Raw genomic sequence first — 16,183 nt, 5'->3', positions numbered from 1 at the left:
CATGAGGTGTCAAGGGTGCCCAGTGACTTTATTTGAAACTGAGTTAGGAATTCTTCATGGCATATTTTGGTAAGAAATTTGGCTACATTCTGCGATGCCCTGAGAACTTGTATGAAGCTGAATACAGAGATAGAAGACTAATTTGACTGAGAACACTTCCAAACCATATGGAATTCATGTATATCATGGTTACTGTTCATGGCTCTCATCCAGGTCCACAGTGAAAGTAAGAAAATGGTGAATACGGAAAAAAAATAGTGTGGATTTTACTGGGGAAAGTTATGTGAATAGTTTTAAAATTTTGGACAAGGAGAGTACAGACAAATGCAAAATATCAACAATTAGTAAAGAGACCAGGCAATTGGTGAGAAACCTGGTTCCCTTCACTGAGAATTTGCAGCAAAGAGATTTCCTTAAGTTTCAGATTAGACTTGGGCTGCTAACTTTTAAATAGTATTAGAATTGTTAAAATCTGTTGGGACCTTTGAAATTGGAATGGATTTTGGGGTAATGGGATAGCCATGAACTTTTGAAGATATAGGAAGGAAGATTATTGCTTAAAGGTGGTAGGTTCAAGTAAATAAGGATTGGAATTGTGATGGTCAAAAATTACTATCAACTTTGTAGCACATGAAATCAACCACAAGACAAGCTTCTAGACATTGGAGTGAGTAATTATCTGGATAAGATCAGTCTGTGGGGAAAAGTGTAAAGGATTGTCTAGATAGGATGAAGTGAATTGAGAACACCCAACTGTCCTATGGACAGCATCATTCTGGAAGCTAGAGTTCTATTCTTAATACAAAGGAGAATACAGGCTGAGTATCAGCATCCATATCCCTCTGTGGTGCAACATGACCAGATGCCTCAAGCTCCTGCTACTCTCTCTTTCTACTACATAACCAGAAACTGTAAACAAAAATAAACTACTTCCCCCAAGTTGCTTTTGAGAGGTATTTTGTTGCAGTAGTTACACATGCAACTATTAACCAAGACACAAGCAAGAAAAGGATTTATACGATCACAAGCAAGAAAATTATTTATATCTTTTGTGCTTTGATGGTGGGAAAATTTATTATGAAGAAATAGAATTGCTATGGAGTGAAGAGTAGGTGTCTAACTATATCTAAATCAACTTCGTCATTAAACATGGTCATATAGGAAGAAAATCTTAACCCATGTTCTGTGTTTGGTAAACCATTCTGGAAGAAAGTTAGCTTTTTGAGAATAGAAAATCTGTTTCTGCATTAAATATTGACATAAGTTGCGGTGTGAGTGTAGTTCAATAATTCCCCCTTTAGGGCCTGCTTTCCATATCTGTAAAATTAAATTTGGACTGAACAATATGCATGATTTCTTCTATGCTTTAATTTTTTATGGTTCTAATGATTTTGGAGAACATTGAGATGAACAAATCAATAAAAGAAATGGATGTATAATTGTCACTCACAAGGAAGGAGCCAACATCTAAATGTAACTGTTCACCAATAAATTTGACAGGTCTATACAAAAGTATTGAGAATTTAGACTGCAGGCTTAGAAGGTGATAGAGTTTAGAAAGTGAAAAACTTTTATTGGGCTGATAACAGTGAGCTTTTAAAGTATGGCAGTGATTAGGCAAAGCTTTCCTAATTCCTCTGCCATTAACTCACAAAGGGTATCACCTGTTACTCGAAATGATGTCAATGTGACATTTACTTCAATTATTCATCATAAGAAGCCTGGTCCTGTTTCTCACTCACCACACGTCTGAACCTTTCAATTTTTGTGACTGTTTCCACTTTCTTCTGAATGTGATCTTGGAAAGGGTTGAGACAACTGAACATGAATAACAATTTATCCTCATTCTCTGAGGGGTGGGAGGATGAGAAAGGGACTTACGATTTTCTGATGTTAGATAGCTCAGTAATATTTAAATATATGTTGGGGAAAGCAAGCATTATTTTGTAACAAGACAATAAAATTATATTGTATTTTAGATAAAGGCAGAAAATAAGGTAGTTTTCATAATTTTAAGCATTAGTATGACTGCAGACAAATTTAAATTGCATAATTGCATTTTTAAAAACCTGACTTTACCTTTGTCTGACTTTTAAACCTGATGTTTGACTACCTTTGTCTTAGTTTAAATTACTGTTGTCTTTAAGATGCCATAGTCTACCAGAAGGTAAACACTGTGAACACAAAGGATCAGGGAATACAGAATAGGACAGCATTAATTCTGAATTAGGTAAGGGTTACATTGGAGACAAACTAGGGAATGCCAGAGGTAGGATTTAATTATTTATCCTTCTCTTAAAACACAAACTACCAATTTGTACTTCTTCAGTTCCCCACTCCTACATATACTGCCCAAGCCTCTTGCAGATCAGATCTAGTTTCTTTCCTGGGCCTTTGTGACTGTGGCAGGTAGGGTTACTCTAATAGTAATATCTTATTACTGTCACTGCAACCAGTACCCAGCACTAACTGAGATGAAAAGTACCTGTAACCTGTAAAAAAGGTAAAAGACACTGACTATCAAGTTATCTCAGGGGAAGAGATACACAGTGGACTGACACAGTCAACGTGAGCAAGGAGGCAGAGTTATGGCACTAGAGAGATGAGTCTGCCCTAGAAAGAGCTTTCCTTGGGCTTCAATCTGTGGTCCATTATTGGAGAACATGTCAGCATTCACCAAATGACAGATCCTAAGAACCTAGAGAGATGATACAATTTATCACTAGAGTAGGGTTACCATTCTAAAACCTATATTTATGAGGGAACATAGCTCATATACAATGAACAGCAAAGTCTCCAATCCCCTGCAACAGCTTCACTATCCAAACACAAACATTGGTCTGCTTCATGTATCTGTTGATTAATTTGCATTTTCAATAAGTTTACAGAGTTGGAATTATAGGTGCTGAATCTTTCCTTGAGAGCTTCAGTCTCTCTATGTTGTTGTAGCTACCAATAGTCATGTAGCTTGACTATCTATCTGCTGCATGGGCTGTCATTCATTTATTTACCCAAAGACAGATATTTCAGATTTTTTTTTGACGTTTTAATTTTATAAATAAAGGTGCTACGGGCATTTATGTAAAAATAATTTCAAATTTGACATACACATAAAGCCTAGATCTAGGTTTTTCTTTGCTACTTTATTCCTGTACCACTTCAGGTTGTATCAGAGAGCACTAAAAATGGACCCTATAATTCTATCCTTTGAATGTCTTACCCAACGCTTCCATTCCCTCCAATGTCAGACAGTCATCTCTCAGCAGAGGTCCCATTTTATTAGACCAGTGAGTTGGGTACCTCACCTGAGCCCTGCCTTCCCTCAAATGATATTGCTTGCTTGCTGGTCTTGTGTGCTCACTGAGGTAGGAACTTTACATGTGACCCAGGATGTTCTGATCCTCACTAGGCAGCCCCAACTGGTCTCTAATTTGCGCAAATCCTGTGCCAGCCTCTGCAGTGGTGAGATCACAGGGATGAACACATATATGCCTGCCTTGAGAACCTCTTGGAGAATAAGAACATTTCATATTCATCATGGTATCATCACGATTTGTAAGATCTTCCTAAACACATGCTAAATTATTGAAATAAGTGAGAAGTAAAGATTGGTACCAATGATAATCACAAGGGAAGTTGAGAACGTTCCATAATTTGATCCTACGGCTGTACAGCTGTACTCATGTACTAAAATTTTATCGTATGCAGTAAATGGATAAATTGTATAGTGTGGTTTCAGGTTCTTCCTCTCCTCTCTGGGTATCCAGACTCTGCCATTGCACAGGTTTGGAGAGGACTAGATGAAACCTGGAACAGATGGGGTCCGAGTCTGCTTTTCCCTCTGGAGTGTCAGACACTGCTACACAACAGGTTGCAAGGATGAAGCAGAGTCTAGAAGAGGAAGGGGGATGAGGGGGTGCTTCTGTGACAATCCTTAATGAAACAGCTCTGAGACATTGTGCACATATGGTTACTTAGGGTGGACTTAGGCACAGACGCTTTATTTGACGTGAACCAAGGGTTATATAGTTTGGGGGAGGGAGTGGGAATATCCCGGGTGGACAAACGTCATTGGCTGAAGGCTTAAGGTCACGATGGCGCTCTATTTACATGGGGAAGCATGCCAGGTGCTGGGATATATGACTGACAATCTTGTAGCCACTTGGTTGGAGGTCACCAGGTTACATGCTCTGAGATAGACACAGAAAGAGGAAGAGAGTTAGTTCTACTTCTGTTAGTCTCAGGATGAGACTCTAATCTAGATTTTTAAGATTTCCATTGAAGGAGTATTAAAGAGTATTTTAATAGACACTATCTTAAAACTGGTTATAATCTTACAGGAACAGTAAAATAACATTATAAAAAGCTCCCTTACATTCTATACCCAGTTTCTATTACTATCTTCCAAATTTGATTGACAGCTGTGACATGTTACTACTGATTAAAGTTAATAGTCTCTATGGATTTTTTTCAGCCTAACTTGGTGATCTTTTCTGTTCCAAGTTATCATCAAAGATACCATAATACACTCAATTGCCATATCTCCTTAGACTTGATTGTGACATTCTCTTCAACTTCCCTTGTATGCATTATCTTAATTTTTGCTTGACTGTTCTTGAGGCTGGGTACAAATCTAAACTCACAATGAGGTTATTTATTTAGGTTCTGAAATAATATGCAAGTGGAAAATCTCCCACTTAGTGGAAGGAAGATGGTACATTTCTGTTTTTATTTTTTTTAAACAATGGCTAAAGATCATGGAAGACTTAATATTTGGAGAAAAAATATATTTGGTCAGCACGGATGAAACGTTTTTTTTGTGTTTCTACAATAAAAATGTGGTAAGTTCAAGAGAAGCTCACTAATAGAGATGGAGTTTTTGAGTAACAGTGAGGAACTCAAGAAGAGCAAATCACAAGATCTCTATGAAATGCACCCGAGAACTCTCAGGAAATAGTCTGTGACATGGTGCCACTGCAATGTGCCCTCTACATAAACAACAATGTGTTTTGGAGCTTAGAGACAAATTATAATGTCACAGCTACTGGAGAGGGAGAGAGAGAAAAAAATGCAAGAAGGTTCTAGACTAGTGGTTCTCAACCTGTGGGTTGTAGCCCCTTTAGGGGGTAGGGTCAAACAATCCTTTGATAATTGTCACCTAATACCATTTGAAGTATCAGATATTTGCATTATGTTTCACAATAGTAGCAAAAGTTCAGCTATGAAATAGTAATGCAACTAATTTTATGGTAAGGTCACCACGACATGAGGAACGGTATAAAAAGGGTCATCTCATTAGGAAAGTTGAGATCTACTCGACTAGACATTATGGCTCAAGGGATCTCATCTCATCACCTCTCCTCTCTGGAAAGTGACTGAGGTTGCCTTAAGTTTTGATCCTTGAATGAGTACAAGCAGAAGAGACTCCTGCACAATTCCCTTCACACACTTATACAATAGATTGTACCCTTAGGGGAACATTTGACAACCTCACTGAGGATTTTAATGAACTTAATCATAAGAAGAAAATCTCTGCTCTCTTTTTTACTTTCCCTGCTGCTATGATTGAGCTTGATATATGGAGAATTCAAGGCATTTATTTCCCTTAATAAACAGTATTTATTTGGTGTTTGAAGTTAGTGATTTCTGGGTTCCTGCTAGAGAAGTGCTCTATGGATTATTAGATTGCATTGTCTAAAGCTCTGACCTGCAAAGCAGGCTATAGGATGTAGAGGCATGTTCTTAGAAACTTAATGAGAACATTGCAACACATACAACCATCCAGGGATGGAAAAGGAGCCCAATGAGTTCATGTAGGAGTCTCTATGTCTGAGATATCTTTTAGGTTTTGAATAAATGAATAACTGCATAACTGCAGTTTTCTTTAGTATCTATATGCTCTTCCTAGGTTAACTCTTTCAAAAGTCTGACCCCCCCCCATGTGTGTGTGTGTGTGTGTGTGTGTGTGTGTACGTGCGCCCATGCCCACACATGTCCTAGCATATGTGTAGTAATCAGAGGACAAATTTGGGTGTTGGTCCTTGCTTGTTCATAGCTGCATGCATCAGGCTACATGGCACGAAATCTTGCAGGGATTCTCTGGTGTCTGGCTCCCATCTCACTATAGGAGTGCTGGGATTATAGCCACACTCTACTATGCCTGACTTTACATGGGGCACACTCCTATCTGGGGGTTCATATTCCGATGCTCATGCTTGTAAAGCAAGTACTACTGAGCAATCATTCCCTCAGTTGGGCTAACTCTAATTGCTTCAATTTAGGAATTCATAAGTGCACCAATGATGCCCTGATTCATACTTCTAGCTTAGGTTACTTTCAAGAACAGATTCAAATTCTGCTCAACGCTCCATATCTCTACCATAGGAATTGTACCTTTTACATTTATCTGCTTGAGAAGGTTCTCTCTCTCTCTCTCTCTCTCTCTCTCTCTCTCTCTCTCTCTCTCTCTCTCTCTCTCTCTCCCTCTTTCTCCACTTTACATCCCAATTGAGCCCTCCCCTCCCTACTCTCCTCCCAGTCCTATCCTTACAAATATCTTCATCATTACCTGTGAATTGCTGTCTATATGCAGGTGAGGGCAGGCACAAGATAAGGTTAGAACCTGTGATTGAGCAGTGGAAAAAAAAAGGCAGACTGAGAGTTTTAGAGACAGTACAGAGACACTGGAGAGGTAGGGACACAAGGAGAAGGAAGGAAGATAGAGGAAGAGATAGACTAATCAGATTCATGGCGTGGTTTTAAATAGCCACAGGTAACTATGAATATCATATAAGGGATGGATTATCACAGGACATTTTGTCCAATCTAGGTAGGCAGCTTATACCATCATCAATTGGCTCTGAGTTCATTGTGTGGGCGCTTTGTGGGTTGAGAATTTACTGACATAAGCCTGACTGATAATTTACAAGCCTCAAGAGTTTTAATTTTACCGAGTTATGGGGATTTGTGACACTTTATCACAGGGGGCAGATGGCTGGGAATGTGAGCAGGATCTGCAACAGCAAGAGAATGGCTAGTTGGGCAGCCACCACATGGATGATGGCTACCTTGGGGGCGGGGAAACCGCATTACTAGAACATAGCTGGCACTAGAGTGTTTTTTATAGTTCGTGCAACAATTACCCCCTTCCCTTAGAGAACAGGAAGACCTCCTTGGGTACCACCGCACCCTGGGACATCTAGTGGCCATAGGCCTTAGTTTATCCTCTCCCACTAAGGCCCAACCAGACAGTCCAGTTATGAGAAGGGGATCCAGTGGCAGACAGTGGAGTCAGAGACAGCCTCTGTTCCAATTGTTAAGGGATCTACATTAAGCCCAAGCTACACAAATGCTACCAATGTGTAGGGTAGATCCAGCCCCTGCATACTCTTTGGTTAGTAGTTCAGTTTTTATGACCACCCAAGGGCCCAGATTAGTTGACTCTGTAGTACAACTTGTTTCTAGTGTCCTTCCTACCTCATCTTTCCTTTGCATTTTGGCATTGTACTCTATTAGATGAGCAATTGTATGGTGTTACATGTGAATTATCACACATATGTATGTGGGCTCTAGGTATAACCCATAGTCTCTTCATCATTGATTCCACTCACAGAGCCTAATACCACGGTTATACATGGTATTCACATGGTGTATATATACATGTACTGTGTATGTTAAACAATGTGGTTGTAGAAATTGTGTGTTAGACATCTCTGACTTATCCAGTCAGACATTCAGTAATTTTCCCAACACACATTTACAGAGGTTCTGCTATGTAATAGCAATTCTCCTCACATGATACACAACAAAGTGCATGAGACCCAGTCCTTACTCTCTGGTATCTCACAGGGGACTAGAAAAAAAAGGCAATATTGAGAAATTAAAGTCAAGCTTTACCCAGTAATCTTCGAGTTTATTCATTTTAGACACGAAATGTGAATATGATATGTGTATCCTTTTAGTTAATAAAGATGTTAAAGATTTTGCAATGATCCCAGCATGTTGTTTCAATGCAACACAAAATAAAATGCGTTAAACTCTTGGGCTGACTTATCACCATCAGGAAATACACAAGAAGATAAACCATTTTCTAATAAAGGATAATGTGCCCATGAATATGAAACCTGACTAGGAGAACATGAATTCTATGCTATCTTGTAACTAAAGCTAGTCCCAGCAAAAGCCCAAATTCATCCCACAACCCCGCATACTTGAGCACAGATCAAAATGCAGCAGTTTAGGGATCGCCACACCAAGTTGTTGATAACAATCTGAGAATATTGATTATAGAAGATACACTGAGAAATTGACTTGGGAAATTAATTGAATGCCTCACAAAGGCAAAACTGCAAACCGCTGAGTTCCCCACAAGCCTTATCTCTCTCCTTTCAGCCTAGCAGAGGAGAGAGGAAACTTTCAGGCAGGAGTGAATATTTACCCCATGTCTCCCTTGTTGTCTATCTGCCTTTAAATCTACTCTGAAGACTCAGAAGTCAAGTAAGATTTTCATAGCTTCTTTGAGGTACAGAAAAGGAAAAAAAATACATTCTTTATGTTGAACCAGCCATCAGGTAATTCTCATTGCTGCCAAAATATTGGAACAGTATGCATGGAACTTCCAGAATGGAATCAGTCTCCATAGCTACAAAAACCAAATGTTCTTTATGTTCAGAATGGGAGAAATGCCACCCAATTTTTTATCCCCAGAGACAAGTTATAGTACAGAGTAGGCAAAGTACAAAGATCAGCACTTGGTACAGTATTTCATTTTAGCACATCATTAAAGTGATTAAAAGTCTCTCCCAGCTTGAGGTCCTCCTACTCTCAATCTCAGTCAACACTGCCTCACTTCTTATGTTAGCCTGAACATTGAAGCCAGGCCATTTAATCTCCATTCTGTGTCCTTCCGGTGTCCTAGTGCAGGGCTGACCTCCTCTTCTCCCCTCTAAAGCTTTGCTTTCACCACCGAGGCTATGAGAAGTCAGTGCCAACCTCATGCTTTGTTTGACTCCTTGTAAAGTAGTAAAGAAAAAAAAATAGTGGCTGGAGCAAGATGGGGGCTGGCTGAGTATTTTTCTTCATGTCATTAGGGCTGAGAAGAATTCTTCCTGGGAACAACTGAAGCAGTTCTCTCGTGATATCGATGGCCTGGACTCCTCTGGTCTTCCTGTTGTTCTTTGATTAATACTTGGCTCTAATTCAAGAAGTTGCCTCATGGTTAAAAACTGGCCAATGTGATGCTATCCATTGTGTCTGCATTACTGAAAGGAAGAAGTCAGAAATGCGGGAAAAATGGAAGGGGCATCTTCCAGTGTAGCTAGGCATAAAGCAGAGTTTCTGAACCTAAAACTGCTTTCTTATATTTCTTGGTTCATGATTTCTTCTCCTATTTTATTGGTCACTTGCAGTCATATTTACAAAAAAAAGTCAGGGGACAGATGTTGAATCTTAGTGAAGCATCACTTCTGAAAGGGAGAAAGAAGCAAAGGAAAGGAAAAAATAGGAACAGAAATGGAATGGAATGGGTAACCATGGATTTGAGAAACTGGCCCAGGCACTGCTCAGTTACTGTGCATTACCTGTCTTCAAATGCTTCCCTGTTAGGGTGCTGTGAAGATAATGATAAGGAAAGGAGCTGAAGCTTTGCAAATCATATTTATGTGGGCTCAGATGCTACCTTAATTACAAATTAGCTCTTGGGTCTTGTGCAAAATATCTGAAACTTCTAAAATCCAATCTCTCTGTCTTTGTTAGTTTTCTATGGCTATGAAGAAACAGCATGACCTTGCATACAGTTTTAGAAGGTGAGTTCATGAATGTCATGGTGGAGAATGGGGGTGGGGGCAGTCAAGACACTCAAGAGCAATAGCTGAGCTCTTACATGCGATCCACAGGCTGGAGACAGAGAGCACTAACTGGGGATAACATGGGCTTTTGAAACCTTTAGCACACCATGAGTGATGCACATCCTGATGCTTCACGAGCAGTTCCATCATCTATGCACCAGGTATTCAGATATATGAGCCTATAGGGCTCATTCTTATTCAAATCAGCACACTTTCCACATGTATAGCAGAGATAGACTGGGAATATCTATTTAGGAACTGGAGAACTGCAGAGGGGAATGGCAGGGGCTGTAGCACAGTAACTTCCTGTAATCATGCTGATTCTGTGACTTTGTGCTTTAAATTCTCCTTAAGGCTACATGTCTATGTCTTCTTCTGGCTCCTATAGGCACCATATCATCTTGTTTTATTTTATATGTATAATATTTTGCACATGTGTGTATGTACTGCATGCATGCCTGGTGCTCTAAAGAGGCTAGAAGACAGACCTGAAGTTATGTGCTGTCACGAGGGTGCTGGACCTGAACCCCACTCCTCTGCATGAGCCATCATCTCTCCAGCTCCTCCTATGGGTGCCTTTCCCCTCCTTCTGCCTACCAAGTAAATATTGATGTGCTTGGGGTTTTTTTTCTTCTTCTTGGTCTCCTGATTTCCTGGTGTTGTTTCTCTTTTATTTCTCCACTTTAATGAACACTCAAATGTTTGCCCTTAGCTCATATTCCCTTTTCAGTTTCAAACTCAATTTGTGGAGGTTCTAACATGCAGTGAATAGTATTCCCTCTAAAAGAATTTTCCCCAAACCTCAGAATGGAACCCATTTGCATTTAGAAATGTTCAAAGCAAAAGTGTTTGTATTTTTGTTTGTGTGTGTGAATGTTTTGCCTGTATGTATGTATGTATGTATGTATGTGTAACACATGCTTCAATGCCCTTGGTGGCCAGAAGAGGACATTGCATTCTCCACAACCAGAATTAACAGTCGGTAGTGGGCCAACATGCTTGTGCTGGGAAGCAAACCCAGGTCCTCTCCAGAGCAGCAATCAAGTACTCTTAACTGCCAAGTCATCTCTCCTTCAATGGAATAAGGATATTGAGAAGATACTGTTCTGAATTCCAATGAGTTTTAAACCCAAGGTCTGGTATATTTATAAGAGCTTTTGAAAAAGAGATATGATATACAGTCTTAGGGAAAGAAGTCATATGAAGACAGAGCCAGAGATGTACTAATGTGCCCACAAAACAAGACATCTCAAGGACTTCCAGTGACCATTAAAAGCTATTCATATATATATATATATATATATATATATATATATATATATATGAATAAGAAGCAGCCAAGGCGAAATTTCCCTTAGTCTCAGGAAAATGTGAACCCCGATTACCTGATTTAATACTTCCAGTTTGCAGAGATGTTTCCTATGAGAGACTTTGTCAGTTCCAGTGAACTGAACGGCAGGAGGAGTAGACATCATCAGTTGAGTCTATGTAGACTGGACATGAGCAGTGTCTGACACATCTGGCTACACCACCCTGGCTCCTGGCTGCAGTTCTCTGAGTAACTTCAGCAGCTCTATCATTACAGACAGCTTTGGGCTTTTGGAATTTTATGTCTTTTCAATTTCATTCTTTTCTTTCTTGTAAAATTGTTAAGATCCTTCAGGGCAAAGAACAAAGTTCTCATATCCAACCATTTGGTTTATGAATTATTTGTTGTAATAGAACAGGAAGTTTTTTTTTTCCAATAACCACACAAATCATCATTAAACTACTGGGTAGAGGCTGCGGGATGAACAGTTTACATCAGTAAAACAGGAGAGAAAATGATGTATGGTTCATTTCTATGCCTTTGGGCTAACAAGTGATAATTGCCTTTTAAAGAATTGTGGCCATGTTGTCATATGTGAGTAAATTCCATGTTTGACCATCCCCTAGGTTGCCTTACATCTTTCTACAAATCTGTTTCGCATGTTATATCCAAGAGTCTCAAGATCCATGGAGAATCCTAACAGCTATTTATGCAAAAAATTGCTGAAATGATGATGCACCCTGTGGCCTGACAGACTCCCTCATAAATAACTAATGAAAAGGAAGAATGCAAAAGATAGTCTGTGTGAGCTGATTAACTTTTTATTTACAGAGCTCTGAACTATGGGCCAAGCAATATGTTCCAAATAGTTTCTCCAAAATAAATGATGTTCAGCATCTTTACATAGCTACTATTTATAGGAAGATTGTTCTAAATATGCCAAACCAATAAATTTATTAATTCTAACAAGCTTTTGATATATGAATTTTTATTGTGCCCTTTTCAAGATGTTCAAGATCGTGCTGTGAGTGACAGGTGGAACTTGACCCAAACATTCTGCTCTGGAGTTTGTCCTCTTCATCAGTGTGGTTTATAACCTACGTGGAAAGGCATAGCACCAGAAGGTAATTTAGGAGAATATTTGAGTATTTTAAAATGATATAAGCATTTCTAAGAATGAGCCAAACTGAAAGCCACAACAGACTAAAACATTAGGCCAGGTGAGAAATAAAACCCTTTGGGTTGTTAAAGTGACAAACAGAAATAAAGTGTAAACGTGCAGCTCTGAGGTGGAGAAAAGTATTCGCCAGAAGTTTAACACACAAAGTTTAATGGTAGCAAAACCAGCCACATACATAAACCCTATAAATCAATAAACAGAGAAGAATAAACAAAAGCACAGAAAATACTTTAGGGAAAGGCAAATCATGAGGAGGAGAAAAAAAAATCCCACAGAGGTCACTAAGCCATCTGAAAACACTTAATATCCCAGCACTGTGTAATCCAAGCATGTAATAAACCAGAGCATTGCAAATGGAGACATTGAGATATAATGACTCTGCAACTGACAGATATCCAAAAGGGTTATGGAAGATGAAATTGCACATGGCCTGAATACACATAAGTATTTCACTCAGAAACAGAAAAGCATCCTTTGGAATGTCAGGATGTAATGTGCACTAATTTGAAAATTCTTGGAATAATTAATGAAAGAATTAATGAAGATGATTTATCTTTCTCTTTTAAAGCCATTGATAATACTCAAAATGCAGCAAATGAGAAAGAAGATAAACACAAGTATACTTAGAGTATTTGCCCTTTTCCCAGAAGTCTACACCCTTCCTCATCACTAACGATGCTGGGCTTCATGCACAGACCACCTATCAGTTCAGGCTGTTTGCGATTTAATTTAATTTTTTTGCTTTGTTGCAAAACAAAACAGGATGTTTCACACAAAACAGGATGTTTGCTCTCCAAACAACTAAATTAAGAAGTTTCTAAAACCTGAAAATTATTTGGAAAATGTACAATATGTACATGATCTTATCCTGAATTTGTTCTTCAGGCAAGGAGGGACCTGGGGGTGTTCTTAAGAAGGCCAAAAAAGGCAAGGCATGGAGAATTATGTACTGTCCAGAACTTGGAAATATACTGCAAACAGTTAGCTAATCACCCAGTGACAAACTCTCTCCTCGAACAAGGTTCAGATTGTGCTGATTCACTCTGATTTGTCTAATAGCAGAATTTCAAAAACTGAAAATGGGAGGAATTGAGACATCAACCCATTATCCGTCTTAGACGACTCTGGCCTCACTGGCATCAATACACTGGCATAAAGACTTATGCAAATTTTTTTATGTTGGATTGATAGAAGTCACTTTTCCTCTTCTTCCAAGCTTTTTGCTGAGATTCTGGATAACTTCCACATTCTAGAATTTTCAAACTGGCCATTCTCAAATATAATACTCTCCCTCCCGACTCTTAGTCCAGTTCTCTGCAGAGGGTAACAAAACTCTTTGGGACACATACTAACTCTTTCAGAATAGCCTGATATCACTGCCTCATCAATCTAGCTCTGTCCTGGAGTTACTGGGCCAGTTAGGAAAAATACTTTGAATTTTAGATATTTTTACAAGTGAGATGAAGAAGTCATGTGCAGTAACCTTCAACATCACTTTACACCTAAGATCTGGAAGTCTGTGATTAAATAAGGTCTACTAAATAACCCCGAAGTACATATATTCTAGCTATTAGACAGTATTGCTTCACATCATTAATGGCTTGTGTAGGCTTTCATTTTTCAAAACCTACTTTATTTAGAGTTCTTAACTGCTTCAACCTCCCTTCTCACCCACCCACCAGAGGTAGGGAGAAAAAAAAGGTTAGTATGATAATTGTTTTGTGGATATGCTTAGAAGTAGTTCCTTAAGGAGATTCTACTTTTTGTTGTCAGGATACAAGCAGTCCAGTTTCATAGCTACCTGAATCAGTAGCAGTGATGTGATCCCATAGAAGCCGGAAGACTCCACCGAATTGGCACAAATTGGTGGGAAGTGTCAGAATGAGAACACCACAAGAAGGTCTTTGGAGCATTTCTCTCTGTGAAGTGAAGATCAGCAAAGACCAGTGCAGAAGCACAGAGTTGCAGGACACGGCAATGCAAGGGCATCCTATCACTGTCGTGGGGTTCCATCTGTATTCTTTCTAAGCATCACATGTTCTCTCAGATGTCTGTTTTCAGTTAAATATCACATGCCCTCTGGAAGACAGCTTCAGGGAAAACATCACATGACACAACGGAGGTGTTAAGAAACCAGAAATTTCTACTTCAGACCTGTTTTACACAGCTGATGACTTGATTAAACTTTTGTCTACATAGTACTTTCTCTGTTTAAAGTCTGTTTTGTTCTACTTTATTTCTGACACTATTTCTAATAAGGGTGATGCTCTTTCTGAATGTGGATGATTTTTCTGACAGTGGAGAAAGGTCTATCTTCTTGGGGCAAGATAAACATGGTTGTATTACAGAAACAGATGAAGTTAGCATCAGATCTGGAAGTGTGTGATGGAAGCTTTTTGGTTGCCCTCTTTCATCTTTAAAGAGTTTTTAAAGATTCTACAATAATTACAACATTTCTACTTTCCTTTCTCCAACTTCTCATATACCACTCTTTGCTATTTCAAATTCATGATTTGTTAATTCACTAATTGTAATTACATACATATGTACACACATACATATGTACATACACACATTCCTAAATACATAAGTATTTAGATTTTTTTCTCTATTTGATCCAGTCATCCTAGATGCCTCTGTCATGTAGTTCTTTCCACTCCATTTAGGGTCTCCTCAAATCATTGCAGCAGATTATGAGAGAGAAAGCCACATGCTCTTAAGTGCCTTAGGAAAAAAGATACTTGGATCACTCTGTTCACTGTTCTCTGGCCAAAACTCATCATAAGACCAACCCAACTGCTGAAGCATAAGAAATGTGGGAGTAGGGCATATAGCCTGCCAGTGAATTCTAGATCTTTTTCAGGTCTTTCTTTCCTTTAATTATTTTTAAATTTAGTGTAACTCTGTATATGTTGCTGTGTGTGTGTGTGTGTGTGTGTGTGTGTGTTCCTGGGCGGGGGTTTCTGCACATGAGTGGAGTCCTGTCAGAGGTCAGAAGACGGTGCGGAGTCCTCCAGTATCACTTCACAGTTGATTGTTAATGACCTGATTTTGGTGCTGGAAACTGAATCAAGGTCCTCTGGAAGAAGAACACATTATCTAAAGCAGAAGGTTGTATCTATAGCCTGGGCCTTTCTTTGCTTTTGTAACTGACTGTAACCTCAATATAGTTTCCCATGAATCCATGAACCATTCACTGTCAAGAAGCACACTTACTACATGATGTGGATAATACAAGAGTAAATGTGACCCATTTGCATAGAGAAAGGAGAAAAAAAAATCTTTAAAGTCTTCCACGGTGCGCTCTCTCTCTCTCTCTCTCTCTCTCTCTCTCTCTCTCTCTCTCTCTCTCTCACCTCCCCACTCATGCTCTGTCCTCCCTTTCCCCCCTCTCTCTCCACATGCTCATGCCCAGCCTCCCCCCAACCCCCTGCCTTTCCCCACCTCTACTACCCTCTTAACTCCCCTCCCCATGCTCTGAATAAACTCTATTCTATACTTTAAAAAAGGAGTTGCACAAATGTATTAGTTTACTTTTCCATCAAGACTATGTGCTGGTTAGCTTTCTGTCAACTTGACACAAGTCAATCTCAATCAAAGAGGGAAGGTTGATTGGCAAAATGGCTCCAAAAGATCCAGTTCTCTTAAGCAGTGATTGATGGGGGAGGGTCCAGCCCATGTGGGCAGTACCATCTCTGGGCTGGTGGTCCTAGGTTCTATAACAAAGCAGTCTAAGCAAGCCAAAATGAGCAGGCCAGTAAGCAGAATCTTTCCATGGCCCCTTCATCAGCAATTACCTCCAGGTTCCTGCTCTTACTGATTTTGATAATGAACTATTATATGAATTTG

The 16,183-nt window shown here is 39.3% G+C and overlaps 2 long non-coding RNA genes across 4 annotated transcripts; one reads left to right on the top strand and one right to left on the bottom strand.

Annotated features, from left to right (window-relative positions):
* Nucleotides 1-3,974: 3,974 nt before the first annotated feature.
* Gm41322 lies at nucleotides 3,975-8,622 on the bottom strand. 3 transcript variants are annotated; one of them, XR_001781601.2, is made up of 3 exons: nucleotides 8,438-8,622; nucleotides 6,569-6,683; nucleotides 3,975-4,190 (listed from the first exon to the last, which is right to left on the bottom strand). It is a non-coding gene; the product is annotated as a predicted gene, 41322 (long non-coding RNA). The 3 variants fall into 3 exon arrangements; XR_875337.2 differs by having other exon boundaries at nucleotides 6,569-6,622; XR_001781602.2 differs by lacking the exon at nucleotides 6,569-6,683.
* Nucleotides 8,623-9,746: 1,124 nt separating this feature from the next.
* Nucleotides 9,747-14,535, top strand: Gm41321. The gene is made up of 3 exons (XR_875336.1): nucleotides 9,747-9,803; nucleotides 12,162-12,278; nucleotides 14,108-14,535. It is a non-coding gene; the product is annotated as a predicted gene, 41321 (long non-coding RNA).
* The last annotated feature ends 1,648 nt before the right edge of the window (nucleotides 14,536-16,183 follow it).

This window comes from Mus musculus, chromosome 15, assembly GCF_000001635.26.
Source record: "Mus musculus strain C57BL/6J chromosome 15, GRCm38.p6 C57BL/6J".
Taxonomy (NCBI): Eukaryota; Metazoa; Chordata; class Mammalia; order Rodentia; family Muridae; genus Mus; species Mus musculus.
This window is presented reverse-complemented; position numbering and strand designations above follow the sequence as displayed.